The 14,843-nt window shown below is 49.2% G+C and overlaps 1 protein-coding gene across 1 annotated transcript in view; it reads right to left on the minus strand.

Annotated features, from left to right (window-relative positions):
- piezo2b (piezo-type mechanosensitive ion channel component 2b) overlaps nucleotides 1-14,843 on the minus strand; it is a 182,696-nt gene that overhangs the window by 9,551 nt on the left and 158,302 nt on the right. The window lies entirely within an intron of this gene.

Below are 14,843 nucleotides of genomic sequence, written 5' to 3' on the forward strand. Positions count from 1 at the left end.
TTGTCCTTCTTTTTTTTAAGTAACGGTTGATCAACTCAAGCATTTGGCTGGTAACGGCCGATTCAAGCCCTCCGACATTTGGTCCCACGTTTCTGCAGACGCGGGATTACTATTTATTGGAGCGTAATTAATAAAAGTGGGCTATCGTTTAAGTGATTCTGTTTCCTAACGCCCAGTTGCACTGTCCCCGAATGTAAGCTATTTGTGGGTCATCTCAGCAACGAATGTTTGCCACTGGACTAAGCGATTAAGTTCGTATAGCGTGTAATTCGCGCTATTGTCCAGGGGAACCTGAGAATTCTCTCTATACTATAAAACGGCTCACGGCATTACAGAAAGGCCATTGGCTTAGTATGAATTTAGACTTAAGTGTCGCCATAAGTGTGCTGCCCTTTTTGAGGTTAAGAGTTTAGATCAGGAGCGTAAACAAGGATCTATACAGTGGCTAATTGACGTGATCGCAAATACAGTGTTGTTCACTGCCTGCGAAATACACGTCTGCTCTGGCCACTAGCGAGATCGCCATTTTGTAAATTGGGACGTGACGCGCTCCCACTGTGTTTAAGGGAAGCTGCTCACGCTCGGATTGCATAATCGCCATCTTGTGTGTTCCCCGTCGGCGCCCCGCCCCCTGAGGTCCGACCGCTGGGTGCGTGACGCTCTGCGTCCGGCCAGCCCGCCCATTGTTGGCAACGTGTGATACAAAGTAGGCAATCGCCCCATCTTGTGGCCGCCGGTTGTATCACACGCGTTTTATTGATCGTTGCGTTCCTCTCGGTTACATGCATGCTCGTGTTAGCGATTAACACCATTTAATCGTTGTGCATGGTAGAGACATTATTTCACGTTTCATACACTCATTCATTGGGCTCGCGTTTGCGTGCCTGCCCGTTTTCGGTAGTACTATAGGTTACATTCTGTGTGCATAACAGTGTAGCCCTCCGTGCTCTTTCAGACATATTCAGTTGTGGATAATTAATTGTGTGGTACATTGAGTGAAACATTTCTGCTATTTACGACCTGTGCCTTGGACAAATTACACATTCTTTAATTTGCACAGCCCTTGTTCTGTGGAAATCGGGTTTGTTTTGTTTAAAGGATACAGGCTTTTTTTTTTTTTGTCCTTTTAATGCCCTTGTCCTTTGACTCTAGATTTTTTGGAATAGACTCTGTTAAGTGTGTGGTTTGGTCTGACCTTTGGTTTTGATCACCCAGGCAATTAACTTGTTGAATTTACTTAATTAATACCATTGTGTCGTTAGGAGGTTTGAATCCCAAGTGATTCGTTCATTCCTTTGTGGCATTCCAGATTTAAGGCTCGAAATAACCTCTGTTTGGGTTGTGTGGTTTTAATCAACCAGGCGATTGGCTTGCTGATTTAATTGGTTATTCCCGTTTGGTTGAATGTGTGGTTGATTAAGCCTTTTAGGTTTTGTTGATCAGGCAGTTGATTGATTGGGTTTGATTAATTATTTTCATTTGAGCCACATACAAATTGAGTTTTAATTGGTTATTCCCGTTTGATTGAATGTGTGGTTGATTAAGCCTTTTAGGTTTTGTTGATCAGGCAGTTGATTGATTGGGTTTAATTAATTATTTTCATTTGAGCCACATACAAATTGAGTTTTAATTGGTTATTCCCGTTTGGTTGAATGTGTGGTTGATTAAGCCTTTTAGGTTTTGTTGATCGGGCAGTTGATTGATTGGGTTTAATTAATTATTTTCATTTGAGCCACATACAGATTGAGTTTTAATTGGTTATTCCCGTTTGGTTGGATGTGTGGTTGATTAAGCCTTTTAGGTTTTGTTGATCAGGCAGTTGATTGATTGGGTTTAATTAATTATTTTCATTTTAGCCATTTACAAATTGAGTTTAATTGGTTATTCTCGTTTGGTTGAATGTATGGTTGATTAAGCCTTTGAGGTTTTGTTGATCAGGCAGTTGATTGATTGGGTTTAATTAATTATTTTCATTTTAGCCATTTACAAATTGAGATTTTTTTTAATCCAAATTAAAAATTTTATTTATTTTATTTTGGGTGTTTATTCCCTTTTAATATTTTATTTACTCCCTTCCTTCCTTTCAAAGGGAACTAAGGGTGTTAATAAAAAGGGGGGTTAAGGGGCAGGAATAATAACAAAATCAATATAGCTGATCTATTTCACTTCCGCACAGAATTGTCTTTTGTGTCCTCAAACCAAATTGAGGGCTCTGTACTGTTTCGCCTGAGAGGCAACGAGGGAGCGTGGTGGTGACATTTGGCCCCATCGCTGTTTTGTTTACAGAAGTTTTGTGGCTTTGTGCTGTTGAAGCATACTGTACTGTTAGCCAGCTACACAGAAAGCGAGCATGGACCCGTACGTAGCTATAATAAGGTTGCTTAACGCAACGACTGGCCTAAGTTTGGATGAAACACCGAGCAAATGTGACGCAGACGCAATACTAGTGAATTTACAAGCCTTAGCTAGCTCTCACGCAGAGACACGGCTTTACACTAAGGCAGAACGTGAGAAATTAAATCAACATATACTTGGGAACCTGGTTAGGTTACGAGATTTAGATTTTATCCAACTCAAGGTCTCGGCTGAGACAGCTGCCCAATCCCGTCAGCAAATAAGGGATTTGAAGGCCGATCTTAGCCAAACGAATCTCACTGAAGCGCGAGCACAGGCCCTTGAAATTGGGGCTGAATTGCGAGACATGAGAGACAGGCTAAATAGCAGTCAGGATCAGCTAAATAGCAGTCAGGCCCTGGTAGCAGAATATCAGGGGAGGCTCAGAACCCAAGGCGGCGAGTTAAGTGAGGCTGGACAAGAGATAGCTGATCTCAGGGTCCAGTTTCAACAGGCACAGCTGGAAATAACTCGTTTACAGGGGACGGTTGGCCCAACTTCCCCGCCGGGGACGGTTGGCCCAATTTCCCCGCCGGGGACTTCTCCTTTAATAGGGGAAAATGCTCAGCTACAACAGAACCTGAACCAGGCAAACCTAAAATTAGACGATTTAGACGCACAACGACTTACTCTCCAGGACGAACTAAAAAAACACACAACGTGGGGAGCAAATAAGTCAATCGCGATCAAAGAGTTGAATGAGATGGTCGATACCCAGACCCACCAAATTAAATCATTACGGGAGGACATGTCCTCCAAAGAGGACCAGTTAATCCAGAGTAAGAACAATATAGATGCTCAAATAGCCCAAATACAAAGCTATGAAAAGGAAAGGGCTGGGTTTCAAGATTATACACGGGAGCAGGACAAGCAGGTGGCCCTTTGGAAGACCGCCGCTATCACTGCACAGGAACAAAATAAACGCTTGCGCATAGACGGGGTTATAGCATCTCACGATGCGACGCGTGGGGGGCCACCAGGTTTCAAACAAGGCAGCCCAGCGTCCGTCTTGGGGAGCCATGTACTCCCTCAAACAGCAAGTTCCACTCCCGATTATGGCCTTGGGTACCAGTCTTTGCCCCAGAGCACAGTGGTGGTGGGGCAATCCACGCCTCACGCAAGCTCTGCTGATGCTTTGCCCACTGGTGGTACGACCGGCGCCGCACTCAGCACACAGCGCCGAGTGCAGCGGTTAGATGACGATGCCATCAGGAGAATCGCTCGGTATATTACGAAGTTCGACCCACAAGCCAATGGAGCGGTAGATACCCATTCTTATCTTGAAGACATCGACTATCACCTGCGAGCTCACGAACCCGTGTCACCAGACACAAAGGTAAGTCTGGTTTGTTTTACCTCAAATCGCGAGGTAAACGGGTTCCTTAAACGCCAACCACCGGCGGCGCTCCAGGACTGGCATACCATACGATTAGCTTTGATAGAGGAATTTGCCGACCATCAAGCTTTGGGCGGCCTAACCGCAGCCATGGCAGTCCGCCAATTTAAGTCAGAGACCATCAACGTGTTTTATACTCGTTTGCGCAGAGCTTACTTTGGGGACAGTAACCTCCCTGACATGGAAGAAGACCCGAACTTCAAATCTCTTTTCATGTCTAACTTACACGCTTCCATCCGGAAGCAATTCCCGCTGGGCATCGACCCCAAGCGTGCTCGGTCAACCGATTTGCGTCACTTAGCACGCGAAGCATTCGACAGAGAACATGTTAAGCCAAAGGACCATGACATATATAGCATGGAACTTGAGGGGGGTCACCCACGGGAGGAAGACAATAGAAATAGTAAGGGTACTTCTTCACACCATGAAGACAGGAGCCGTTCGGCGCCTAAGGGTTCGTCAAATCCACCCGGGCACCGCGATAGGTCTGGGTCTTTTGATCGTGGTGAAAGAGGCCGCTCCCACGGGAGAGACGCCTCCAATTCTTCTTGGCAACATCGCCGAGATTCTTCTCACGACAGAGACCAAGAGGGCCGCGACCGGCGCCGGTCCCGTGAAGCCTCACCCGCGTCATGGAATCGGAATCGATCACCGTCTTTTGACCGTTCCCGTGACGATAGAAATCGTCACTATGACAATAATTCCCGGCCTTCCTTGAAGAACCGCGATAGGTCTCCCCCTCCCAAGACTCGGGACTCGTCCTACAGAGACCGTAGTCCAAGTCCGTTCCGCAAAATACGCTTCCAAGACGAGGCCTCTGACGACCCGAAATCCCTGAGGGTTCAAGAGTCAAAGCCACGGGCAACTGTCCCGGCGTCAGGCGCAGGGAACGGTACGGAGCAGAGCATTGCAAGCATCACCGACAAACTGTCGGAGTTACTCGCCGCAGTTCAAAAGAACATTAAAGGCAAAAAGAAGACGTTCCCTAAGAGAGGCACGTCCAAAAAAGGGGAAAGCCCCGCGTCCAACGATAGGTCCAAAAATGATAACAAGGGCCAATCAAAGGACGTTCTATGTTTATCACTACCACAACCAGGGGAGGGGCATTTCTCCCCTCCTCAGGAAGCTGGGTGTGTAGGAAAGTCACCACCAGGCTCGAGCACGGGCCAGGCCGGTGACATCTGTGACATCCAACCAGACGCAACTGCAGTCGAAAGTAGTGATGACCACACAGTCTCCCCTACGGAGACTCAGGACTGCGAAATTCTGACTATACAGCATGACCTCGCCTCCGATGAGGTCGATCACGGCCCACGGGAACCAGGGGCAAACCCTGGGTTTCGTCAGTTTTTAACTAAAATCATAAAGAAAGGAGCGCGACGGAAGTTGTACTTATCAGTAACACTTGAACAGGCTGTAACCCACGACGCTTTGCTTGACACGGCTGCCGACATCACTCTTATGTCGGAAGATTTATTCCATGTCCTACAGGGCCGGGCTCGACAAAACCAGCGAGACATTAAATTGTGCCACCACCCTATAGTGGTGGTGCCGTATGCACTGTCCACCACTAAGTTGGACAGAGTGGCCCTGTGCCAAGTCCAGATTGGTCCTTGGTCCATGATCCACCCCATATATGTCTCGCCGGTGAGTCATGTCCCACTGTTGGTGGGACGCGACCTACTGGAGAGATTGGAACCGAGAATAGACTACGCAGATCTAACCATCTCCACTGAACTCCGGGAACCAATGCCTCTTGATAGTGACGAGTTTCCCGAAATCAACAGCCTTGACGTGGAACGCCCCCAACACTCCTCGGCCCCGGCAACTCTTGTCGGAGGTCGTGGAGACTTCCACCAACAACGACAGAACTTCCTGTGTATCTTGGGCCCTTCGCTACGCGATGACCAGTACTGCCCGCAGATTCCGGCTGGAGTCACACTCAACGGCATACACATACACCAGGTGGGTTTGGCTTTGTGGTCGGAGTGGTCCGCCATTAGCGCAGACACTTTCTCCCAACTTCAGAGTGTCACTCCGACACTCACGCTGTTGCACAAGAGTTTCCGATTCCCACTTGGCACCCCTAAACCCACGACCTTAGTGGCCACGGGGGTGTGCGCTGCAACGCTAACTGTGGGAAACCGTACACTTCACCAGGCTTTCTTGGTGGTCCCTGACCTCAAACAGGGAGCCCTCCTGGGGGCCGATTTGGCAATCAGACTGGCAGTAACGGTCGATACTCTTAACAACCTGCTTTGGGCATTAACACCCCTCCTCAGGGATGACACCACGCTCTCCCACGCACAAATCCTGGCGGGCCAAACGATGCCGCAAGTGTGTGGAGTCATCGTTGAACATGACGTTGTCGTCCCGGCACGCATGGCAGAAGTGGCCGTTAGGTTAAATATCAAACCAGGCCACGAACTGCACCAACCCTTGGTGTTCTTCCAACCCTCCTCGGGGTTCACCAGCAGAGGTCTGGCCTTCCAAGGCACGCCCATGCTGGACGTGGAGGGGAGGTCTACGTACCTGTTAGTAACCAATCGATTGGAGTCAGACGTCACTTTGCCTAAGGGCACAGACTTGGGATTGCTGATCAGCACCGAGTTCTATGATTTCAGCTTGACCATCCCGGTCATCGGCAAGATTCCGTTGCTACTACAGCGAGACCCACGCTCCCCTGACGTAACTACGTCCCTGCCCTCAGGTGCAATCTCCATAGTCTCTCAACTTCCCATTGACAGCGACTCAGTGGGCAGGGTGGAGCTGGACCACAGAGATCACATGCTGGTCTACAACATCTCTCGAGGGGACACCACCACAGAGGCCAATTGGCGCACGGCGGCCCCCACCAACCCTAAGGATTGTGGGGCCCCGACGTTACCGGAACCCTATGATGGTTTCGACGCCGAGTTAACTCAAGCTTTGGCACTAGGTGACGCAACCGCGGATTCAACGTTCCGCGCAGACTTTCGGCAAGTATTGTACAAGCACGGCTCGGTCTTTGCCAAGGATTCACTTGATTGCGGTCTCACCGACATTCACACTGTGCGGATCCCGACAAAGCCAGGGGCCCCGCCCTCATACGTGCGACAGTATAAAATTCCTTTAGCTTCATACGACGAAGTCCAGCAGACGGTCACGGCCATGCTGGACAAGGGCATCATACGTTTGTGCAACAGCGTCTACAATTCACCTCTTTGGCCCGTGCTGAAAAAGAATGGCGCTTGGAGGCCTACGATTGATTACAGGCAGCTGAATAAACTGACTCCCTTGTCCCGGTGGCCCATGACGCAATTAGAACAAGAGCTGCCAAGAGTCAGGGATGCTACGGTGTTCAGCACCATTGACATCGCCTCTGGGTTTTGGACAATACCGGTAGACCACCGTGACCAGCATAAGTTAGCGTTTACGTTCGCCAATCGCCAGTACACATTCAATCGTCTTCCTTTTGGTTTTTCCAATTCTCCCGCTGAATTCAACATCTTCCTGAACAAGGCCTGCCCAGACGCGACGGCCAGAGGTTCGGTAATTTTTGTTGACGACATTCTGATCCGAAGCAAAACTCTACCGGCCCACTTACAGGAAGTGGACCACGTCTTGGGACAGCTCGTCGCTGCAGGCGCAAAGATTGTGCTCTCAAAAGCCCAATGGTTGCGAAAGAAAGTGAATTATGTCGGACTGTTGGTGGGACCTCATGGAGTCGAACCACAGGCTAGCCGAATCCAAGGTATGCAGAATCTGAAAACGCCAACAGACGTGTCAGAACTGCGCAGCTTCTTGGGTGTCTGCAACTACAGTCGACAATTCATCGAAGGCTATGCGGAAATCGCCCGCCCTCTTAACGAGCTCCTCAAGAAGGATGTCCCGTTCACTTGGAGCAAGGTGCAGGATGATGCAATGACCACTCTGAAAAGAGCACTCTGCTCTGCCCCGTGCCTGGCTTACCCTGATTCTTCCAGGAAATTCTATCTGGAAGCGGGTTTCTCCCCGCTGAGTATTTCGGCGGGCTTATACCAGATCCACGACGCAGACAAGAGAGTGGTGGCTTACGCCAGCAAAGGCCTTAGCGACGTTGAGCAGAAGTTCACTGACTGCGAAAAGGCGTTGCTGGCCACGGTCTGGGCAGTCAGCCATTTCGCCAACTATGTTGGGGGTCAAAAAGTCATCGTAGAGACATGCCATCAGCCTGTCACTTTTCTTAACAGTCAACGGTTACGTGAAGGGGCGGTGACGAACTCTCGCATCGCCAAATGGCTCATGACTTTCCAGAGCCACAATGTCGAAGTCAAGTACGCACAGAATCATAAAATGCCTCTTGGTTCAGGGCTAGCCATGTGTCAGAAGTGCACGCAGGATCCCCTGGACCCAGATGTTATCCGCCATGACGTGTCACCCCCTCTACCCACTCGTCATCATTATTTCGACGAGAACGTTTGCAAAACCATGCCAACTGTATACGTGGATGGGTGCTCTTACACCAAACCCACTAGACAGGCTGGCGTGGGCATTGTATGGTTGAACGACACGCCCAGCGAACCCCAGAGTCTCAAGCTGGGGCCACAAACGTCTCAGTACGCTGAGATCGCGGCCACACTTGTCGCCTTACGCGACGCCGCCGATAACGGGATCAAAGAACTGGTTATCTGTACTGACTCCAACTACGCTAGGCTTAGTTTCACATGCCATCTTCCAAACTGGCGCAAGAATAACTTTCTAACCGCTGGCCGAAAACCAGTAAAACACAAAGACTTGATCGTGGCGTGCGACCACGTGGTTAACACCCACGACATGCAGGTTTACTGGAAAAAGGTCAGGGGGCATTCCACCCTACCTGGCGCCGACAAGGAGTTCAACGACCAGACTGACGCTCTGGCCAAAGCGGGAGCCGTGGATGGCATTCCGTGGGAACTTCTCCCCGAATGGCTACCCACGGAACCCGTGGCAGTGGTTTGTGTGATCACTCGTGCGTCAAAACGCGCTCAACAAGACGGGCAACAAGGTTGCGCCGTCTCCTTGACGCCTGCACAAAGAGACACAGATCTAGTGTCGCTACAGGCAACCGATCCGGCCCTGATGCATATGGTGGCGCTACTTGCCGGTGACACACCACCGCCTATTTCCCCCACAGACGTGGACTCGGTCGAATACTTGGCGCAACTGCTGTTGTCAAAAGAGCACATGTCGCTGACCGATGGTTTATTGGTATATGCTGCTGACCTATACACTTCACCACGTTTAGTTATACCTCAGCACCACAGGGGGGTATTACTGGGCTACGCTCACGACTCACCAACGGCTGGACATCGAGGTGTCCAAGCAACATGTGATGAGTTGTGTCAAGTGGCATACTGGCCCAAGATGCAGCGGGATGTGGCCGACTACGTGAAAGGTTGCCTGACTTGCTGTCAGTTCCAACCTTCCAACCCAACTCACAGAGCGCCTTTACAAAAGAGGGGAATCACGTTCCCATGGGCGGATCTGCAGATAGACTGGGCAGGACCATTCCCGAAATCCTCCAGGGGTAACAAATATTTCTTAGCCATCACATGCGCTTTCACCAAATGGCTTGAATGTCTACCGGCAGCAAACAACAACGCAGAAACAACTGCACTCTTGCTTTTGAATCATGTTTTCTCACGCTTTGGGCTACCCACGCGGCTGATTAATTCAGATCGTGGGACACATTTCACTGCCGAAGTGATGCAAGAACTGTGGCGCCTATTAGGCGTTAAAAACCAACTGCATATCAGCTACCATCCAGAGTCGTCAGGACAGGTGGAACGGGGAAACCGAACGGTGATCGGCATACTGAAAAAGTTTGTTGCGGCCAATCAAAAAGATTGGGACATCAAATTACCACTCGTATTGATGGCAATTCGAGCAACGCCACACACCACCACGAAGGTGTCCCCGTTCGAAATGATGACAGGGCGGCAGATGACTTTGCCACTGCACCTGTTATACCAGCCAGGGGGAGCTAACCTAGCCACCGCTTACACCACACACCAATACCTGACGGACCTCCACGAACACCTGCGTACCACGTTCGCTTTCGCTCAGGAAAACTTAACGAAAAGCGTAGAGGCCAGGAAAACGTACTACGACAGAAAGGCCTCGCAGGACCAATTCCAAGTAGGGGATTTGGTTTGGTATTTCATTTTTGCTCACCCAGACGGGAAGACCAAGCAGTCCAAAGGGAAACTCAACAAGAAATTCCTTCCCAGGTGGAAGGGCCCCTACCCCATAGTGGACAAACTCTCACCCGTAGCCTATAAAATACAAATCAAAAAAAGCAAGGGCGAGCCAGAGACCAGATGGGTACATCGAAACCAGATCAAATTGCACACGCCCCAGAAAATAACTAAACCCTAAGACTCGGGGAACAAAACAAAAAGGCTGATAACTTAAACCATGATGCAAAACAATATTCAATCACCTAACCAGGAAATCTAGAACCGGGTCAAATAATCAAAATAGGAACTTTGCAATTTAAACTCCGCTAACAAAGTATAAAACTGATATGTGTATAAATGCGTTCTTTGTGCCCTGAACATCATCACTGCATGTACACCCTAACCAACGCATGCCGTGTCTGTTTGTGCTTATTTCTTTTTCTCTATAGCATGGATATCCTAAAACTACTCACGTTCCTGACAATAGGGATGGGAGCCGCGAGCCCACCTGAGATAATTACAGTCGCACCATCCACCGGAGTGGTTCTGAGGGACCAACCAGGCCTGTTGATCACAGACTGTAGAACATACACTAAATTGGTGGTGGTACACCTCAGCCCACTTAGTTACTATAACAAATACCTGAAGTCATTACCAGAGATCTTTGACCGGCCTTTGACCGACCACGGCCAGTATTGGGCCGAAGACACAATCGAACATACCAACTTCGAACTCACGCACCAGCTAAAACAACTAGAGAAACTCACTCAAGGGCAAGAGGAGATAACTCCCCGCAATAGGAGAGGGGTTCCAACAGGAGCCCCCCTCGAGTCCGAATCTGAGCATGAGTTTTCCGATTTGGGGGACTACGAATTAGAACAGGATTTCATAGGCCCAAAAAGACGACCAAAACGTTGGCTGGGAGTCGCCGCGACGTTAGCCACGGCAGCCCTGTCCCTTTTTAGTTTAGGATCGGCCGGGATTAACACTGTGGCTGTCCACACCTTGAACAAAGCAGTTAGCGAGCTCCAGGCGGACCGACCCCAAATCCAAGCCGCCATCAACGAACAGGCCCGACTCTTACAGTCAGTGGGCACAACCCTCCGTGACACTATAATAATAGTCAATGCTCAGAGCACCCTCCTCAACAAAACACGAGTCACCATGAAGAACCTTCTGAGAGTAGTAGGGATAGACATTGCACATACCCAAGTAGTGACTATGATGTTTAACGACATGTTGCGAGAGACCAGCTCCTCAGTGGACGCTCTCTCTATAGGAAGAATCCCCACTTACTTAGTTCCTGTTGCTCTAGTACAAGAAATACTATCCGCCGCTACTGGGGAAGCCATCAGCACCACCCAGGCTGACCTCGCCTATGCACTAGGTGCAGCACTCCCCATCTCAGTAAACCCGGAGCGGAGAGAATTTGCTTTCCTGCTCACCCTACCAGTAATAGACAATCACAACATCTATAGACTGAAAGATGTGGTGAACTTGGGAGGCTGGCATGGCGACACTTATGTCCGCATCACCACACCTGTAGTTGTGGCTTACCATGACAGCACACCCAATCTGTACCTCGCCCCAAATCTTAACATGTGCACTAAGGTGAAAAACATTCATTGGTTATGTTCATCTAAGCCTTTTGTAAGAGATAATACCAACGGTATCTGCGGCCTTAAGCCCATGACGGACGGGTCCCAATGTTTTGCACAATCGACCCTCAGAGCACAGGTCACTCTAACCCGGGCGGAAATTATAGGAAATAGATGGCTTGTGAACACTCCAGTCAGGTTTGGCACCATCCGTTATGATGTACACGACACCTCCACCCGAGTGGCGTTGCCAGACCAGACTTTCTGGGTCAGCGTGCCAAAAGGGTCAATCTTCCATGTAGATGAAATGGCTCTGTACTATTTGTCTGATGAGCCATACCACGCCGAACTCGAAGTCTCTGAGTTTTTCAAAAATTACAAACTCCACTTTGACCCTGCCACTCTTAGACAGATGGAGGAAGGCACCCAGTCCATTGAATTAACAGCCCTGGACGCTGCCCTCCTAATTAAACCTACCCTCCTCAGTGACGATAATAACACCCTGATAGGTTCCTGGTCAGCCTCCGACACGCTATTAGTGACGCTCGTCGCCCTGGGGTATGCTCTCATGGGAGGTATGGCGTTCTGGTACGGTAGACGCTATATGACCGTGGACAACCACTGCCGCAACGTAAAATTGTGTGGACAGGACGACGCGGAGCCCGGAACTGAGCTACGTCTCGAAATAGTCCCCTTACAGGCCCCCTTCCAGGGAGACCGGGGCACCCTGCCAGATCTAGAAGAGTAATTGAGTAATCTAGGACCCTGTTTCTCGTGAAACAGCAAGAAATCTCCTCCCCTACCGAAACGGGAAGACCACTGAGTATGCGTATCACACACAGTATTAATTCTTGTTTACATCTTCTTATCCTAAGTATTAAAACCAAAACTACCTCAAAAATGCCTATGCAGAATAATGCCCCCTAGGATAGAGTTTGGTTTTCTGTTCCGTTCCCTGCCTTGATGTGAGACATGATCAACCTGCAACCTCACTAGAGGAAGGAATTCAAACCTGTAGGTGCACTAGCCTGTTAAATCGCCTAGAGGCACAAAATGGAGTTACTGTTCGCTTGGTTTCTCCCCAATAGACATTGAGCCATTTGCTCCTTATATTTTGTTATCGTTTGAATTATATTTCAACAGACGAAAGTATTATTTCCTCTTCTTTTACTCTGGCCCTTGTTCCACTTTCCTCTCCCCTACTACACTGGTTGCCAGTCTTTAGACCAGTACAACTTTATCAATAGGAGAAAAGAGCTCAGTGTAAAAATGACTTAAGAGAAGCTGTGTCGTTTTGGGTGCATGATGTGGTCAATAAAACCTTGACCCGCCGGCAATGACATGTTTTGACATTGTTGTGTTCCCCTGAGAGCGTAAGCTCCATGCTCGGGGAAGCCTTACACCCACCTGAACGACATCCAAGACACTATCTCCTGTCTCTCTCCCTCATGGATGCCGCTCCGCGACTAGCGGAACCGGGCACCCACCTGAATGCCAGTGTTGTGAACAAAACTGACATTGGGTTGTTTCCCCTGGGAGCATATACGGGCTCGGGGAAACCTGAATGACATTACAGACACTGCCTCCGCTCCTTCTCTCTCCCTCTCTCTCTCCCTCATGGATGCCGCCCCGCAACTAGCGGAACCGGGCACCCACCTGAATGCCAGTGTTGTGAACAAAACTGACATTGGATTGTTTCCCCTGGGAGCATATACGGGCTCGGGGAAATCTGAATGACATTACAGACACTGCCTCCGCTTCTCTCTCTCTCTCTTCCCCTCTCCCTCAGTGGACTCTACTCTGCACCCAGCATAACTCTACACCTGGCCGAAAAGACCGTACAGACACTGCCTTTCCTCTTTCCCTCCAGTGCCACGAACATTGACACCACTACGGGAAGTCCGACCCCGCTGTCGGAAAGGGGCCCTACCTGCAAGGCAGGCATCCCAGTGGCCTAAAATTGACAGCTAGTTAAAGGAGGAAGGGTAAGAAATGGAAATAGGCCAAAGAACGGCCAACAAACCTTGTCGGCCTTTTATTTAGCCTAAGGGGGGATCTGTAGTCTGAGAGAGAGCTGATGGGTGAAATTAACTTGGCCAATTTAAGTAAAAGGACACCACCTTATTTCCCCATTTCTCTCTGAGTGAGTAAAATCAGAGAATGTGGGCCAAACGGTGGTGCCTGACACTTGGTCGAGTTATTGCCTACACTGAATAAACAAACCGGACCTGAAGACTCCCCTAACCCCGCCAGGATGCGCGTGGGGCACGCAGAATCTGCTGAACGTTTCACCCTAACAGATGACAGACACTGGACAGTGCCATGCAGCCACTGGCACAAGAAATGCACTTCCTAACCCTTGATTGTGAGACCAGAATGACATGCACTACTGTAACACACATTGTTTAATAAGAACGCACATACCAAACACCACTACCTTTTGTTCAATATTGGGGGGGGATGCGCTGCCATCCCCAGACGTGTGAAAATTAACCTCACGGTTGAACGGCTTACCCAGGGGTGGGCGTGTGTGTGTGTGTGTGTGGGTGTGTGCGTTGGTGCGTGTGTGCCTGTGTGTGCCGGTGTGTGGATGTGTGTGTGTGCGCTCTTAACTTCAAAGATCTAAACAAATGGTTGCTGGCGATAAGTTATAGGTGCGACATTCCTTAGCCCCTCCAAACGGACTTTGGGGTAAAATAAGCAAATTTACTAACCAGTTTGAGCTGGTTCCCAAGACAAAGAGAATGCCTTTTTGGCGCTTTTCTTAACTTCAATATATACCAGAGAGAACCGATTTTGGTTGCTCTTTCCAATTTGCAACGACCACGCAACACAAGTCAAGCGTGGAGCTTGCCTTTTAAACACAGACCCAGGGAACTAGAGCAGTTCCGTATCACCTCAACTGGGTGTGTTCATATGAGAACCAGATCGACTACGTTATATTTTAAACTTAAAGAAGTAAAGACAACTTTATAGTGTCGCGCAACACCTTTGGATTTTAACTACGTTCATTACTCCTGGTTCCAGATTCTGAGGATCTCGCCTAGACGGAATTTCAACCACAGGTGGGTCCAGGAATTGAACATGTTAATGCCCCAAACCGACGCTAGATTCCTTATTTTATAACCTGATTTAGAGAACCAGCTACTCTTTTCCTCGGGAAATGATTTAAGGTAAACTTGAAGTTAGCAACCATTTAAACCTCCTAGTTGCTAGGAGAACCTCTTTCCTCTTTCCTCTTTCTTCTTCCTGAAACTATCTTTGCATTGTGTTTTA

Source organism: Electrona antarctica, assembly GCF_951216825.1.
Source record: "Electrona antarctica genome assembly, chromosome: 19".
Taxonomy (NCBI): Eukaryota; Metazoa; Chordata; class Actinopteri; order Myctophiformes; family Myctophidae; genus Electrona; species Electrona antarctica.